General features: G+C 39.7%; 1 protein-coding gene across 3 annotated transcripts in view; it reads right to left on the bottom strand.

Moving 5' to 3' along the window:
• itga11a (integrin, alpha 11a) overlaps positions 1–14795 on the bottom strand; it is a 76326-nt gene that overhangs the window by 58287 nt on the left and 3244 nt on the right. For all 3 annotated transcript variants that reach the window (XM_037094604.1, XM_037094602.1, XM_037094603.1), the window contains exon 3: positions 13578–13649. The gene's annotated coding sequence lies outside the window, so the exon portion shown is untranslated. The remainder of the gene's footprint in view (positions 1–13577; positions 13650–14795) is intronic.

The following is a 14795-nucleotide window of genomic DNA, read 5'->3' as shown; positions in this document are numbered from 1 at the left end:
CCATACCAATTCTGAAGGCTATATTTAAATCTGACTGTTTTTTGTTCATAGCTGAGTGGCCTCTGAATTTTGACAGTTCTGGGGGAAAAACTCTTCATGGAAACACAACCTCTTTATATTTTTTAAGAAGATCTTTGGAAGATGCAAGGATTGATTTATTGTCCACTATGGGGCTGGAGTAACATCAAATAAAACTGACAAACACACAGCACAAATACACAATTCTCCCGAAGCTTTAATGCAAACCAAGAGTGTCATGTCTGGGGTAAGTGAACAAAGCAGAGTCTGAAAAATTAAATCAATCGGACAGCCCCTTAGTGCAAGTAGGTTTACATATCCTAACAATTCTGACAACGCAAGAGTAAGCATACTGCAAAACAAAACACGTATAGAAAAATACACATGACTTAAAACATCCCTTAAAGCTAGATACAGTATTTTCTCTGAACCCTGAGCCTGCCGATAATCAATGCAATACAGCAGGCCTTTTGAAGCCAGGCAGGCACAAAGACCTTTCAGTTTCCCAAGTATCCCCAAACATAAATGGATCCAAGCAACAAAACAATGCGAGGGAGTTCACCCTTTGAATCAAAAAGATGAACCAATTGGGAGGACCAATTCCAAGGTCACAGACCTCATTATAACTTAGGGGAAGACCACAAAAATTGAAGAGAGGAGATCAATAGTATCACCAATGTGTATCAAATTATGTGCCGTAACAGACACAGCAAATAACAACAGCTGAAAATACATTGGGCCAGTTGTGCTACACTGCAAATGCACGTCCGATTGTTGGTAGAAGTTTTATGAATGAATTTGTGTATGATCAATGGTTGCTTCCAAATAACATACTTTTCGTTTTTGAAAGTAAGGTAGAAATAAAACGGCTGTTGATGTGACGGATTATTCAATGCACAGAAGACTGTGGGTCAGAAAAGTCAATTAAGCATGCACTCATACTGCAAAATGTGACCTGATGCAGTAGTACCTGGTATTATTGGCAAAATGATTTTGACATTTATGGGGAAACAACAAAGCTGGATCCAAAATCTCTTACTTTCTCTCTTTACCTTAGTACATGATGCGCCTGAACTTCAGATGTACATACTATTGCATGCAGTCTGCATATATTGGAATGCAACTAGGATATACTACTTCGTCATAACCTTGCACTTCAATTTTTGTCATCCTGCTCATATATACATCTGTTGTAGTCAAAAGCATGAAATTCCAAAGTGGAAAGAAAAAATATGCGATTTGGAGAACAGAAAATGTAATATTGGCAAGTAAGCAAGCTAAAGCAGCTAGCTGTCTCACTAAAGATGCAACTCACAGTCAACAGAGATGGAACCTGAGAAACGTAAACCAGTACAAAGCAACAGTTTCAGGATGAAGTGAAATGTGCCAAATTCCCACTATGCAGTGGTTCAGGCCACTGAGCAGGATACATGGGGGGATGAACAAAACCGTTTTTCTGTGTATTTCAAAATGTGGAGTCAGCTTATTTTAAATATATATTTTCATCTGCATCATTTTATTATACAACTACTTTTCGGAGGGACAGATTAATGTTTTTCAGAGGTTGGAGGGACTCTTGCCCTCAGACCCCCTGCAATCTTTCCACACGGCAGCCACAGAAACTAATATGTCGGTGTGACGTCGCCACCATCTACTGATACTGGAAGCTTCATATGCAGCCTTTCTGTCTCATATCCTGTTGTCAGAAGTCATCTCCAGTTCTCTGTTACTGCCAAAGATATTTCTTGGAAACTGTCCCTCAAACCTTCAACTGTACATGCTGGAGCTTATTGCCCATGGAGATGTTACTTTCCGCAAATCACAGCCAAGTAAGGCAGGGGCAGCATGAAACAATGAATGGTTTTAAGACCAACAGAGTACACAGTCAGAGTTCTCAGAGGAGCTTTTTGAAACACACTGCTCTTCCAGCGGCTCGTTTTTTGGCCCAGTATCTTCTGCTGTGAGGACAGCAGGGAGAGATTACTGTGCAGTTCCAACATGTAGCCCTGCACAAAGCATTAACCTGGACAAAGAGGTTGTCTGCAGGAAGTTGTTGCAGAGCTGTCTGTCAAGCATTATGTGCTGCAGAACACATGACCCAAAGAAGGCACCATCTATCATCCATATAGAGGAAACGTGAAATGTAATCACTCATCAGGTCTAAATCTCAGGCCTGTATTTTGGTGTAATTTTATATTTTATATAGTAAGCTAACTGGACACATGTTCTTACGCAAAAGCACCAAAATCTTCAGTTAAAGTCCAACTTCCACTGTGTTACTTTGTCAAAGGTTCAGTACATCAATTATTAGCACTACAATGTGGAAACAACTGAATTACATATTACAAGAAGAGGTTTCAGGGCTCTGATCCAAATGATAAGTTCATTAAAGAGTCAACAGATGTTTAATACTGTAGACAGCACAAAAAGAGCAACTTTTAACAACTTTACCAACATTAAAGTACTCAATCTGTGATAATACAATCTTTTTGTGACCAATCAAGAGCAACAGTATTCAGAAAAATGTGGTGAAGTAAAGATAATCATTTTCCACTTATTTCATTATATTGTAAAATATATAGTTGCTCAAAAAAATACCCAAGTAACTAATATTTTTTACCTAAATGATATATTTGAGTAGGTCTACTGTGTTAAATTCCACTGCTGTTATACCAACATACTGTTTTAGGATTAAAAACACACAATGTCAAACTTTATAAATTATTATACTTGTTATGGTGAAAGATTTAAAACCAGGTCTGAAGTCTCGCCAAATGTATTTAATCATCTTTCTGGAATGAGAGGAGATGGTAACCAATGTTGAAGCAATAAAAATCAAAGCAGTGTGTGTTGGATTTGGATGAGGAAAGCTTGAGTGACAGAATGCAGGCCGGGAGGAATTCTGTGGTTTTTTGGGCTGCCATGCAAAAAAACTCCAGTTTCTCTACAGAATGCAGTCTGTCTTTTTTTTCGGTGTGATTTATTTTGGGGGGGGGGTTACAGTATATCTTGAAGCATTTCTTGTTGTTTCTGTATGTTGTAAGCATACGTGTGGCTTGAGAAGATCCCTTTGTTATAAGAAAGTGATGTGTATACTCAACCCAAAGGCAAAATCATACTGTGATCAGTAAATAAACATAGCAAGGATCTCTTTCTCTTTCCACGCATGTGTGTATGTGTGTGTGTTCCTTGTACGTAAGTCTTTGCTCGGTTGTTCTTAATTTTTGCTGGGGATGTTTCCTGAAGATAGCATTTACAATATACAGTGTAGATTTAAACTCAACCTGAGATCTACGCTTGTAAGATTCAACCCTGTGTTGATGTTGACCCACAGCTAAGTTGAAGTGGAAATATGTAATACATCCCACATATCGTCATGTGGAAGTCACTGTGGTAACTTTGGAACTGCAAATCGGAAACACAGTTATATGCTGACTTCCGTTATTTTGGGGGTGAATATGTAATGCTGGATAAAAAACCTTTAAACATGTGTGTTAATTAAAGTGACATGCCTGATGTCAGTTAGGTAAATGACTCTTAGTTGGACACCATGAGCAGTCCACTGGGTTAAAGTGTGGGTGTTTGAAAGAACTCTCCACTCTGGCCTCCTCTGTATGCATCTATATCCTTGACTTCCTCCTTTGCTCCTGTCATAATCACAAAGGCCAGTGGATGTCGGCACCTCACAATACATTTAAAAATGGGATCTAATGAGCTGCTTGCACAGACGACCAAAGCAGTTGTTTGTCTGGTGAGGATTGACTGTGTATTACAAGAGACTGAGCCTTGTTGGGCAGAACTTTATTTTTCTTCTCAATTTGACATTTGAAGTCAATTGATATCCTAAACACAAACATCACCACAGTACTTATCGTGTTGACAGAACAGCTGAGGAACCAAAACTTTGGCAGAAGCATCAACAGCACTGTGTTATTAGCCACTTAATAGTTTGTGTTGGGATGTGTTGGGATCAGTCTCAGAGGATCTTGCTCAGCGTCTCTGAGATTTGGCATGTTGCTGTTCTTCAGTCATCTACTGCTGTTGGATCCAACACGGAGGTCCAAATCAGTCTAGGACTAGAAAGGGAAATAATCACAAGAACCATGAATCTACCAGTGGTTCTAAGACGCAAGTTAACTTGCACCACATTACCACGTCCTGTGCATGAATTCCCAAAGAGTAAATGAATTACTCAGAAACTGCTATAATCTCATTACTAGTTTAATACCAATGGAAAATCTCTATATATTGCGTATTAAGATGAACATATTAAAGAGCCACATACAGAGAATGATAGAAGTAAATGTTTCTGTCTGAGCTCAAGTGAGTCATTCTAACTTTTCCAGATCTCTGGCAGAGCATTGTGCAGGTTAAGCTGTGCCAGTAGCAATAGTGGGAAATAGACTAATGTGGAAACTAAAGCCACACGCCACAAGATGGACGACACTTGAATGCTGCAAAAGCTCACACATCCAGATTCAGGGCAAAGCCATGTCTCTCGACACCCAGCTTAAACACAAAGCTTTGCTGCCCATATGAAATTACTTCCAGGGACGTTGTAATGCGCTATATGTCAGTAGGGATTTCTCTCAGTCTGCCTCCTAATAATGGATACAATACAGCACCTAATCTGAGACAGTCATACGCATATAATATACAATCAGGTCGCATACAAGCCTTATTCTTGCAGTTATGCAACTTTCCAGGAAATACACACAAAAACATATAAAACCTGAATTACAATCACTCACTGGATTCCTATTTTCAATCAGGCAACTCAAAACCCAGAGGTCTTCACACAGAGGCTGAGGTCATGCCGTCCTGTGGTCTAACATAAACGTCTGCCTCCGTCATATCTCCATCATGGGAGAACACACACTCCTGTTTCATTGCGTTTGGATTAACATTCATTGTGAGACAGATGGAAAAATTGTACTACAGTAGGCTTTTTTATTCTCTTGGATCTCAACGGAAAACCAAACTGTCTACAATTTTCTGCTTGTAATTATTAGGTTTCACGAAGCTTATACGCAATTGTCTGTTGCAGGTTGACCACTCAAACACCAAGTTAAGTCCCTCGCACAGACTTTGTAAATGCAATCCTTATGACAACACAGCAACGGTTAATGCAACACATCTTGTGGTGTGATGTTTCCAAAGGGAAAGTCTACGTGCATCGGTATTTAATGTTGTTCTACACCCTGGCAGCTACTGTTCCAATGAGGGTTTAAATCTTCTGTTTATTTTCATATCAGCCTTAGCAGTTCATTTGCACAGGAGAAGACAGATTAAGTTTCCCTAACTATGTTTGTATTTTTCAAAGAACTGTTTAATTTGGCGAGCAGAAGGTGTCTGCCCTAAATGGGTTCTAATCCAGTCATAGTTTGTGTTGTACATTGTGTTTGAAAGGATCTGCCAAGGACAGAGTGAAGGCGTCGCTGTAAGCACAACCTGCTTTCAGTGCTTAGGTTGAGATTTAAAAAAGAACTAAACGGAATGGAAATGTGATTACCTCAACAATATTTAAACTGCTCTCCATCCATAGATGAAAGTATTATAAAGTATTATAGGGATGTAACGGTATGAACATTTCACACCACGGTAATAGTGACCAAAATTATCATGGTTATTGGTATACCGTGGTATTTTTAAAATGTCTTCAAAATGTTGAAAAAACACTGATACAGATACACTGAAACAATTTTACCAAGATTTGTATATCAAAATATTCCAAATCCAAAACCTTAACAAAACATTGCAAAATAAACATTAAACAATCTAAAAGAATGTATCAAAACTGCGCAAAATAGGTCACTGGCTTTTTGTGATGAGGCAGCCTGTTCTTGAAATGTGTCCTTAAATACCTGCATTACAGAGGTAGGAGGAGATGTACTGGCAGTAGCACTCGATTGGCCAGCAAACCCTCTCTGTGAAAAAAAGGAAATTAATAGAAAATTATTATTATTTATTACTGTCATTGTTACTTAATACTAAGGGGGCAACAAACAGATCACAAAACTCACTATTTAGATCATATCACTTTTGTTAGAGACAGGTTGGGTAATTTTTTACATCAAAACAAAATCTCTATCTAGACACCTGTTATATTCACCATTTTATATTATTCTTTATATATAGCCTATTGTACAAATAATCCACAAGTATTATATATTTCTGATATTACTTTTACTGCAACTCTGCATCAATATTTGGGGAATTATAACCTGCCAAATCACGGATAAACTTTGTTCAGTTGTACCACTATCTGGTCAGTTTACATTAATGACAACAGCAAATCAGACAAAACTCGACATACACATACATCATGCACCCAAGCTTAAGGCTAGCTTACCTTGCATTCGCTGAACATTTGAGGGTGATGTCGCATAAATTGGATGTGTTGCCGCCCTTCACAACAACTTTCTTCTTGCAGCTCCTGCAGATAGGGCTGCCGTCCTCGACCAGCTGTCCCTGAGCATTCTTATAATAACCAAAATATGCCCAGATTTCAGATTTGGTTCTCTTTGAAGGCGGAAAAATGCCATGAGGGCTGCTACTATCAAGGTTTCCCTCCGCCATGTCTTCTTCACTACATAACAAGCGCACGTTGCATGCTGCGCTTGCGCAGTGAGACTTGGATAAAGTACCTCGCGAGTTTTCCACACCGCGGTTATAGTAATTAAAACTTAAATTTTACTACGGATTACCATGACACCGGTAACCGTTACATCCCTAATTCTGATTATTAGTCGAACAAATACGATATCGAAATAACATGATGCAGTTTTCAGCAGTGCATCCTCCTTGCAGTCAACATGGCTGGTTAAATGGAAGTTCAACAACAAATTCTAAGGGACAGGAGTGAACGTTGGGTTTTATATTTTGGGCACGAGTCCTGTGTCCCTTCTATTATGAGTGATATGAGAGGGGGTCGATAAATTAACAAACATTTAGGTCTGGTGCAAGAAACCTCTCACCATCAGACGGCTGTCCCGTTGGTCAGCCAGGCCCCATCCTTTGTCAGGGGCTCCTGTACACCAGGGGAACCTTTGAAATGTAAATGTGAATGGGGGAAGAAATGGCCTAAAGGTTAGACAAGTGGGCTTATGGCCTGAAGGTGGATTGGTCCCCAGACTGGCAGGATGAGTCTTGGTTTACTCCTTCAGGGCTGTCCTGAATATACCTCTTTTCCTGTATTGAGAGGGGGTTGTACTCTGCTGTTTGTGTAATTATAATGAGAGATGAGATCAGCCACTGCCCATTCCATTCCTGCCTCCACAGTCTCAAAAGACAACTCAACAAGGAAGTGTGTTGTACGAAGAGTCTGGGACTGTATTTGGGCAACTGGAGTACAAACACTCTCATGAGGATTGCTTTCCTCCTGCAAATACTGGTCTGTGCCCACATGTCATGTCTGCGTGCCTGGTTTTATATTGAGACTAGCAAAGTCTTGCAACTTGCAGCTCCCCAGTGTCAAACACGTGCTTGTATGAGGTTGAAAATGTGTTTCATTGGAATAAATTATAGCACACATTTAAGTAAGTATTTGGTGTCTCTGGTCAACAAATGTTCTAAAGAACAAACACATTTTATTATCAACAATTAAAAGATTACATGTGTGCAAAGCCCAGACTGAATCAAGAGCAGACTTCTGACAGAACTAAAAGAGTTTTTTAGAGGAAGAGAGATAAAAGATAGATTTGTAAAAAAAAAACTGTGATACAAGTAAGCTGTGAAACATTTAGGGGCACTTGAACAGGCTTAGATTGAATTGTGTGATTAGACATAATGTCCAGGGCAAAACCTGGACTATGTCACATTTAGTGGGCTCCAGACACACAAAGCACAGCCTTGCCAATTACATCAGATACAACTTCATTAAACATATAATGAACATCATATACCGTCTGCAACAAAGCCTGAAAACTGCACAGCTACCTTTACCAAAAACCACCAAGATATATAGCTGGCCAGAGCCCCATTTTTACTCCGCCAAACAGCTGGTGTCCAGGAATGAATTGTTTAGCTGGAAATACCAACTCAGACTTTTAAATGTTTCCAACAAACCCTACCACTCTATGATTTATAGTTAGAGGACGGCATGACTCCAGGAGCAGGGTCCAGAGCTGCACAGGGTCGCTGCCCGCTGAGCGTCTTTCCTCCGTCAGGCACAGGTAAATAAGCCCCCTGTAGATGTTGACAGCTGGAACTCCCCCGTTCTGTTACACAGTTTATGAGCATTGAATTCATCTATACCTGAAGCCTTATGGTTACAAACTTCACTTCAGTTTCATAAAGTGTTCCTTCTGCTTATATATCACAGGTCACGAGTCTTCAGTTGTCTTGAGAAAATCACTTTTTTCATCATTTACAGTTTACCAGCCTCTGTTCCTGTCTCATCAGATAAACAGAACTTGGGCGCAGAATGAGCCAGTCTGTTGCAAACCCACAGATTAGGACAATTAAATTATTGTTTTTGTTCTTCAACCATGGAAGAAATGCTGGTTGGCCTCTAACCTAATTAGTGTGATTGTATTCCTTCTCACAGCTTCAAACACTTGCTCCTCACACCAGCTGTTTCCACACAGATGTGACTGAGTATACGACTGCGACATGATGATGCATTAGAGAGGGATGTCTACATCCTCATGAGGCAAGCAGATTGCAGACAGACTATTTTGGTCACAAAGACAAAACAAACTCTTTTATCAGCATTTTTATAAAAAACAGCTTATGGTTATTGAACATCAGACTCTCCAAACCAACGAGCAGCCTTTTCTCATTTATCAAGTTAGGAAGGAAGCCTAGCACATTTCAAGTCTGTATTTAGTCATCAGATCACAGGAAATTTCACAGGACATTTTGAAAGAATGCAGGGTTCAATGTTAAAGGTTTTTTTCAGTTGGGCAAAATGGATCAGAGCTGTTTTTCCATAAGTTATCTTTTATTTGCCTCTAAACAGAAGAGTTTATAACCCCTGAACATTTATTAGGGGTTATCAAACAAAAAGGTGAATGTTAATAGTCATGTTTAATCTTTATTCCTCATTAAATAATTGTAACAATGAGTCACAGATGTAAAGAAACAAACATTCTCGCATATCAAAAATGTGAACTCTCCTTCAGCTCACATCATCTCATAAAAATCTTTACCTGCCCCCATTTTCTTGTGAGAGCTGGATACATTCTGAGTCCAACTCTCAACAGAGATGAAAACCGAGGTACTTTCATCATCAACTCAGTGTTTCATTATTTTTACCCCCCCGCCTGATCAGTGAGCAACGAATCCTTGCAATGAAAGCCCTGATATTTCAAGAAAAACCCAGCCCTAGAGTAGAGGAGTTAACTCCAAAGATGGGAGTGATGCCAGAAGTGTCAACATGGTTTGGCTACAGTAAAGTGTAAGAAGTGCAGAAATGGTTAATTCTGCAAACCTCTTTCACCCACCTCTAGTAGAAGCTCCCAGTTGGGTACAAGAAGAGCCAAAAGTCCTGCAAAGCGAGCTTGACAACTACTTTGAGTTCCTGACCAAAATATCTTTTAGTATTTTAACATAACATCAATAGTGTCATAATATTGTCACAGAAATACCTCAATTTAATAATAATACCCATATCCTGCTGAACATATAGAATCATAATAAATCAATAAGAACAATCCACATGATGATTTATTAAAGGAGTGCACCCCCTTGGGCGACGTTATGATTGTGTAATATCTTTGTGATATCTTTGAGTCTTCCCTTGAAATGACCCAATACCATTGTCCTGGGAAATTGCATGTAAATTGCTTCACTTCATAATAAATCAAGGCAAATACCCAGTTTGAACAACTCTGTGTCACTAGTTCCACGTGGTAGCAGCACGCCAATGGTTAGAGACAGCTGGCACTAATCAGACCTCGCATGCATTACAAGTTTGATCACCAACTCAAACACAATCAGGGCGAAAGCTGGAACACAGTCAATCCCTAGCAGTTAGGCTTTAGGCACTGGTCTGATATAAACAATGCAACAAAAGACCAGACTACATGAGACAAAGAGCACAAGAGACACACACTTAGAAAATTGCAAGAAATCCTTTAAAATCACAGAGAAACCTTTGATTCCTAAACCACCCAGAAGTTGTTCTTACTCATTAAAAAAGAGGACAACGCATTTTCTCTGGAAATGTTTGTGTTCCAAGTGACTACCTCGACTTTTTGACCCTCAAGGATAGGCAAACATGTTTCAAGTGTCTATGTTTTCACTTGTGGGAGTACACTGGAAAGGGATGCAGACTTCTGCAGAAGGTTCAATAGCATTCCACTGCTTTATGATAAGCCGTAGCCTGTTAAGGAAAAGCCTCGAGTGAAAACTTCAGGCACGGCAAAAAGCTGTGTAAGCAATGACGGGAGCTTCATTAATTGAAGAAAGAGTATCTGACTTAGTGTTGGACTAGGCCTGTGTATTGTTACCACTTTTCAGATAGGAAGACCACACAACTGCATTAACAGCACTACTGTTTTTGTTACACCATCGTCTCAACAAAGGAGCACCATGCTCAGACGTGCTTAGAAGTAAGAACGAAAAGACGAAAGACAGTTCCATCATACACGTGTTTCTGGACTGAGAGGGTGGATTTAAATGTGACTTATAAACAGAGCTGTTTCTTGCTATATGCAGACTATGCGGGTGCATAGGGCCCCATGTAGTTCAACTTGCCCCTGCAAGTTGCAAGTTGAACTATACTATATATGACATTAGTTCTGCTCACAGAATATAGGTTAAGACCAAATCATCAGTTAGGCACAAGTAGTCCACTTTGTAATACCCTGTGAAATATACATAAAAATATTCTTTCTGTATCACACCGTGCTCATCAGTCATTTATTTTCATACAATGTGTCCAAAACTGCTTAAAAGTGACAACTTTGAAATGGGCGCATGCTTAGGAAGGGACACTGTACTGTATATTGCAATGTTTAATATAAGAACAGATTATGAATTTCTGCAATAGTGTAATATAACTCAATCATATAGCAGAGATATTTGCTTAGGATCTATTTTGCTTGGTAACCTGAGGAGTTTTTTGTCTTTGCAGGAAAAATTCTGAAATGTTTTGGAGCTGTGGACCAGGAAGCAGCACGGCCGCCTTCAGCACCATATATGTGCTTAATGTTTAAGAACCTTTTTTTTACAATCTAAAATAAACATTTTTGAGGAACACTGCATCAGTTTAATTTACTGACATATAGAGGATTGTTTATCGTTCTTCCATCAATTCAACTTGCCTAGGTGGGTCAACTTAAGATGTTTGATTTTAATTTGAGAGAGGTTTTCACAACTCTAGCCTGTTTTCCTCTTAAAATGTAATAGATTATTGCATCTTTGTGGATCACCTAAAAGGGTGGGAATCTATCCAACGCAGTTTGACATAATAGGGCCCCCAGTGACGAGCTGCACGTCAGGCAGAATCGTTTCACATGGTTTACTGACCTCTGCTTCATGGTTTGCCAGGTTCCACGACATACATCCCACACAGTAACTGAAAAACTACCTTTTGATATGAAATCTGGATATAGCATCACAGGAGTGCCGTTCATTCCTATGAAAGCTGCTCAGTGGTTTATAAAATATAAATATGAAAATGGAGGATAAAATTTTGGTTTGGGGCCCGTAGAGCATCAACACTAAACTTCTGCTGACTGAGACAGCTAACTTCTGATTTAACACCCAGCTAACTTGAATGGGAGTAAAATGAATTATTTTTTCTGATCCACTGTTTTACTGGTACTTCTTTCACAGTGTAAGCTCATGGGAAAAAGTTTTCTTGGGCCCCAGCGCATCACGTCATGCTGTAATTACATGGTTTGGTCACTATGACAGTTGGCTTCAAAAGTCTGCCACTGTTCCTGGGGGCTTGGAGAAAAGGAGAGACAAAAATCTGATCTGTGAGAGGTATGTATCTATTTACCTCAGCATCTCTATGGCACAGCATACAGAATACAGAATAGCCACAGGAGACCAAATGAACATAAAAGGCACTTCATATTCATTGGTGGGGGCCGAGCTGACCAGACGAATATTTAAATGCACAGCTTCTGCCAAACTGACTCATTCAGTCAGTTCAACGAACGATCCCCTGAGAATCAAATGTGTTTTCCCCTTGCTTACTGACTTTTATGAGAACCAAATATATAGTCTCTGGAGATTGTAAGGAGAAAATAAATGAGCTAGAGAAGGTTTTTTTTTTTTCTCTTTCAGCCAATGTCTTATGATAAAGAGGAAAAATGTGTGTCAGAGCTCAACAAAGCATATGGGGCAAACGTTACGTCCTTCTCCTGTCAAATATGTACTTGATGAGAAGTTGTTTGCTGTGTTTCCAGTATTTTTTCTTTATTTTGGGTCTATTGGATTCCAAAGGTCTGGCTAACTGCTACCACATGTCAAGCCTTTGTACTGCTGTCATTGACTTAATGTGAGCGTGTTGTTTTCCAGACTCTGTGTGCGGTTAATGTGTATGAGACAGAAGAAAAGAGACGGATACACGGTGAAAAAGAGAGTGAAATAAAGAAAGGAAGAACGTATACATGTGTCTGGTGACTCAGTTTGGGGCTTTTTCCCAAACGGGGGAAACAATAAACCCTAAATCACTGATACAGAATACCTCAATCCTTAATGGCATTACCCACTACCTTTATAAGTCTATTTATATCTCATCTTCATGGTTACTAAGGTCATTTTAAAAAGCAGGAAGGGAGGTGTGAAATAATTCTGGAATTAAATAATGAGCATCAAGTTCAGAAGCATCTCCTTGATTCAGACATGAATCAGGTTCTGATGGGAGGCTGAGACGGACTGTGACTCCATAAATCTGCTCCGATGACCCGCAGGTGAAAAAATAGACCAAATGAGAGGTTCTGGGAAGGGAAAAAGGAGACTTGGATGACTTTAAAACCGGTGGAAAATGACTGGAGGAATACATTTGTGCGTTGAGTGTATAAACTGTGGAATTGTCTACGCATGGTCCAGCAATGCATCCTCCACACAAAGAGGCACTCACTCGTGAGGACCCCACAATGTGCGCGTCTGGGAAATATGCCAGGCTGATTGATTACAACTTCAATTACTTGCTCTTGCACTTCCTATTTCTGATGACCTCTATCAGCTGCTTTTGTTGCCTCTTTCCATTGCTTCATGGTCCTGTTTGCCCCTTCCCTTCCCTCCTCTTCTTCTTCGTCTTCTTCTTCACTTTGCTTCAGATAGAGGAAGTGGTTTGTGTGCAGACTGCGGCTGGCTGGAACACTGTGCTGTGCACTGGGGAAGCCGAAATTTGAGCCCCTGTGCATTAAATGTTCCACTAGAGCAACAATTTCTGTGAGGGGAAATCATGCGGTGGGCCAGTGTTAAAGGATCCTGAGGGGGGGCTCAGTCAGGGTAGGAAGAGTGAGACGCAGAGCTGGGGGTAGTAGTAGGGGAACTGCTCATGACTCTCCATAAGAGTTTAGCCATTCTGGTGGTTGGGATGGTTTTGGTGCACGCCATACGCTGTAGATCTGGATTTAAGTCAGACCACATACCTTTGGTGCATCGTCTTCTTACTCCTGCTTCATTCTCATCTCTCTCTCCCTCCCTCTGCTGTCAGCTCGTCACTACAGCAGAAAAATGAGAAGAAATGAGTGGAGGAGCAAACTATACGAGCAGCATGTGTGTTAGTTCAGGACACAGATGCACAGTGCCACCTGTGGAAAGGACTCATTCCAGGACACGTTTTGTTGTGTTTCATGTTAAACTGTTGTAATGTTTTAACACACTGTAGCTGTTGAAGACTTTGTGCTGAAGATATGTTGCTTTGCCAACTGCTAGTGAACAACAGATTTAAAGATTTGTAGTCAGGGTTTTCTCCAGCCTACATAGATAGCTCTAACTACAGCTGAGGAAAATATTCGGTGATTAAACAAATTTACAGCTACCCACATAAATATAAATCTTGATGAGGGCTGCGGCTGATTACTATTTTCATGGATCGATTAATCTCCCTGTCATTTTCACGATTAATATTCAGTCTCACAAATGACGAAGAAAAAGAACATTTCCTAAAACAGGCAAATGTTTTAACATTTAGCTTTTTTCTTTTGATCAATTAATCAAGTGATGATTGCAGATCTACTCCTTTTTTGATAGATTAAGAATTGAAGCTACATAAAGTGATAGTTATACTTTGTGCTGATTTATGTCAGACATTTGTAGAGCTGCAGATTATATGTCAACTATTAGAAAAATTGCCAGCTATTTTGATTAATGACATTGAATAATTCTCTGATTCCAGTGTCTTAATTGTGAATATGTGGGTTGTGGATCAAACCGGACACTTGAAGATGTCATCTTGGGAAATAATGATCGACAGTTTTCACCATTTTCTGACATTTCACTGATCAAACAGCTGGAGTTCAAGAAAATAATCCAAAAATAATCAACTATTTAAAAGAATACATTAATTGCAGCACCACACAAACAAAACATTAGTCATTAGATATGTTTCTGTGATGCTGGATCAACTGCTTCAACCTGATAGGTGAGCTTCATCTCAAGCATAAAATTGTTTTTACATTGCAGTTTTTTAAGCTGCCTATGCAAGCAGCCTTTGGTCTGCAAGACTAGTCATCTGATGAACTGTTGGTACAATGTGGTTTCTGAATGGTGAGTCAGCTGAGGGGCCAAAGCTCAGGGATCCCTACGGGAGGTTTCTGATTTTTCTTTTGCACAGCCTTGCCAGTTTTCTATGAGAAGTCGTCAGC

This window comes from Acanthopagrus latus, chromosome 4, assembly GCF_904848185.1.
Source record: "Acanthopagrus latus isolate v.2019 chromosome 4, fAcaLat1.1, whole genome shotgun sequence".
Lineage (NCBI taxonomy): Eukaryota > Metazoa > Chordata > Actinopteri > Spariformes > Sparidae > Acanthopagrus > Acanthopagrus latus.
The sequence above is the reverse complement of the archived record's forward strand: the minus strand, read 5'-3'. Positions and strand labels throughout refer to the sequence as shown.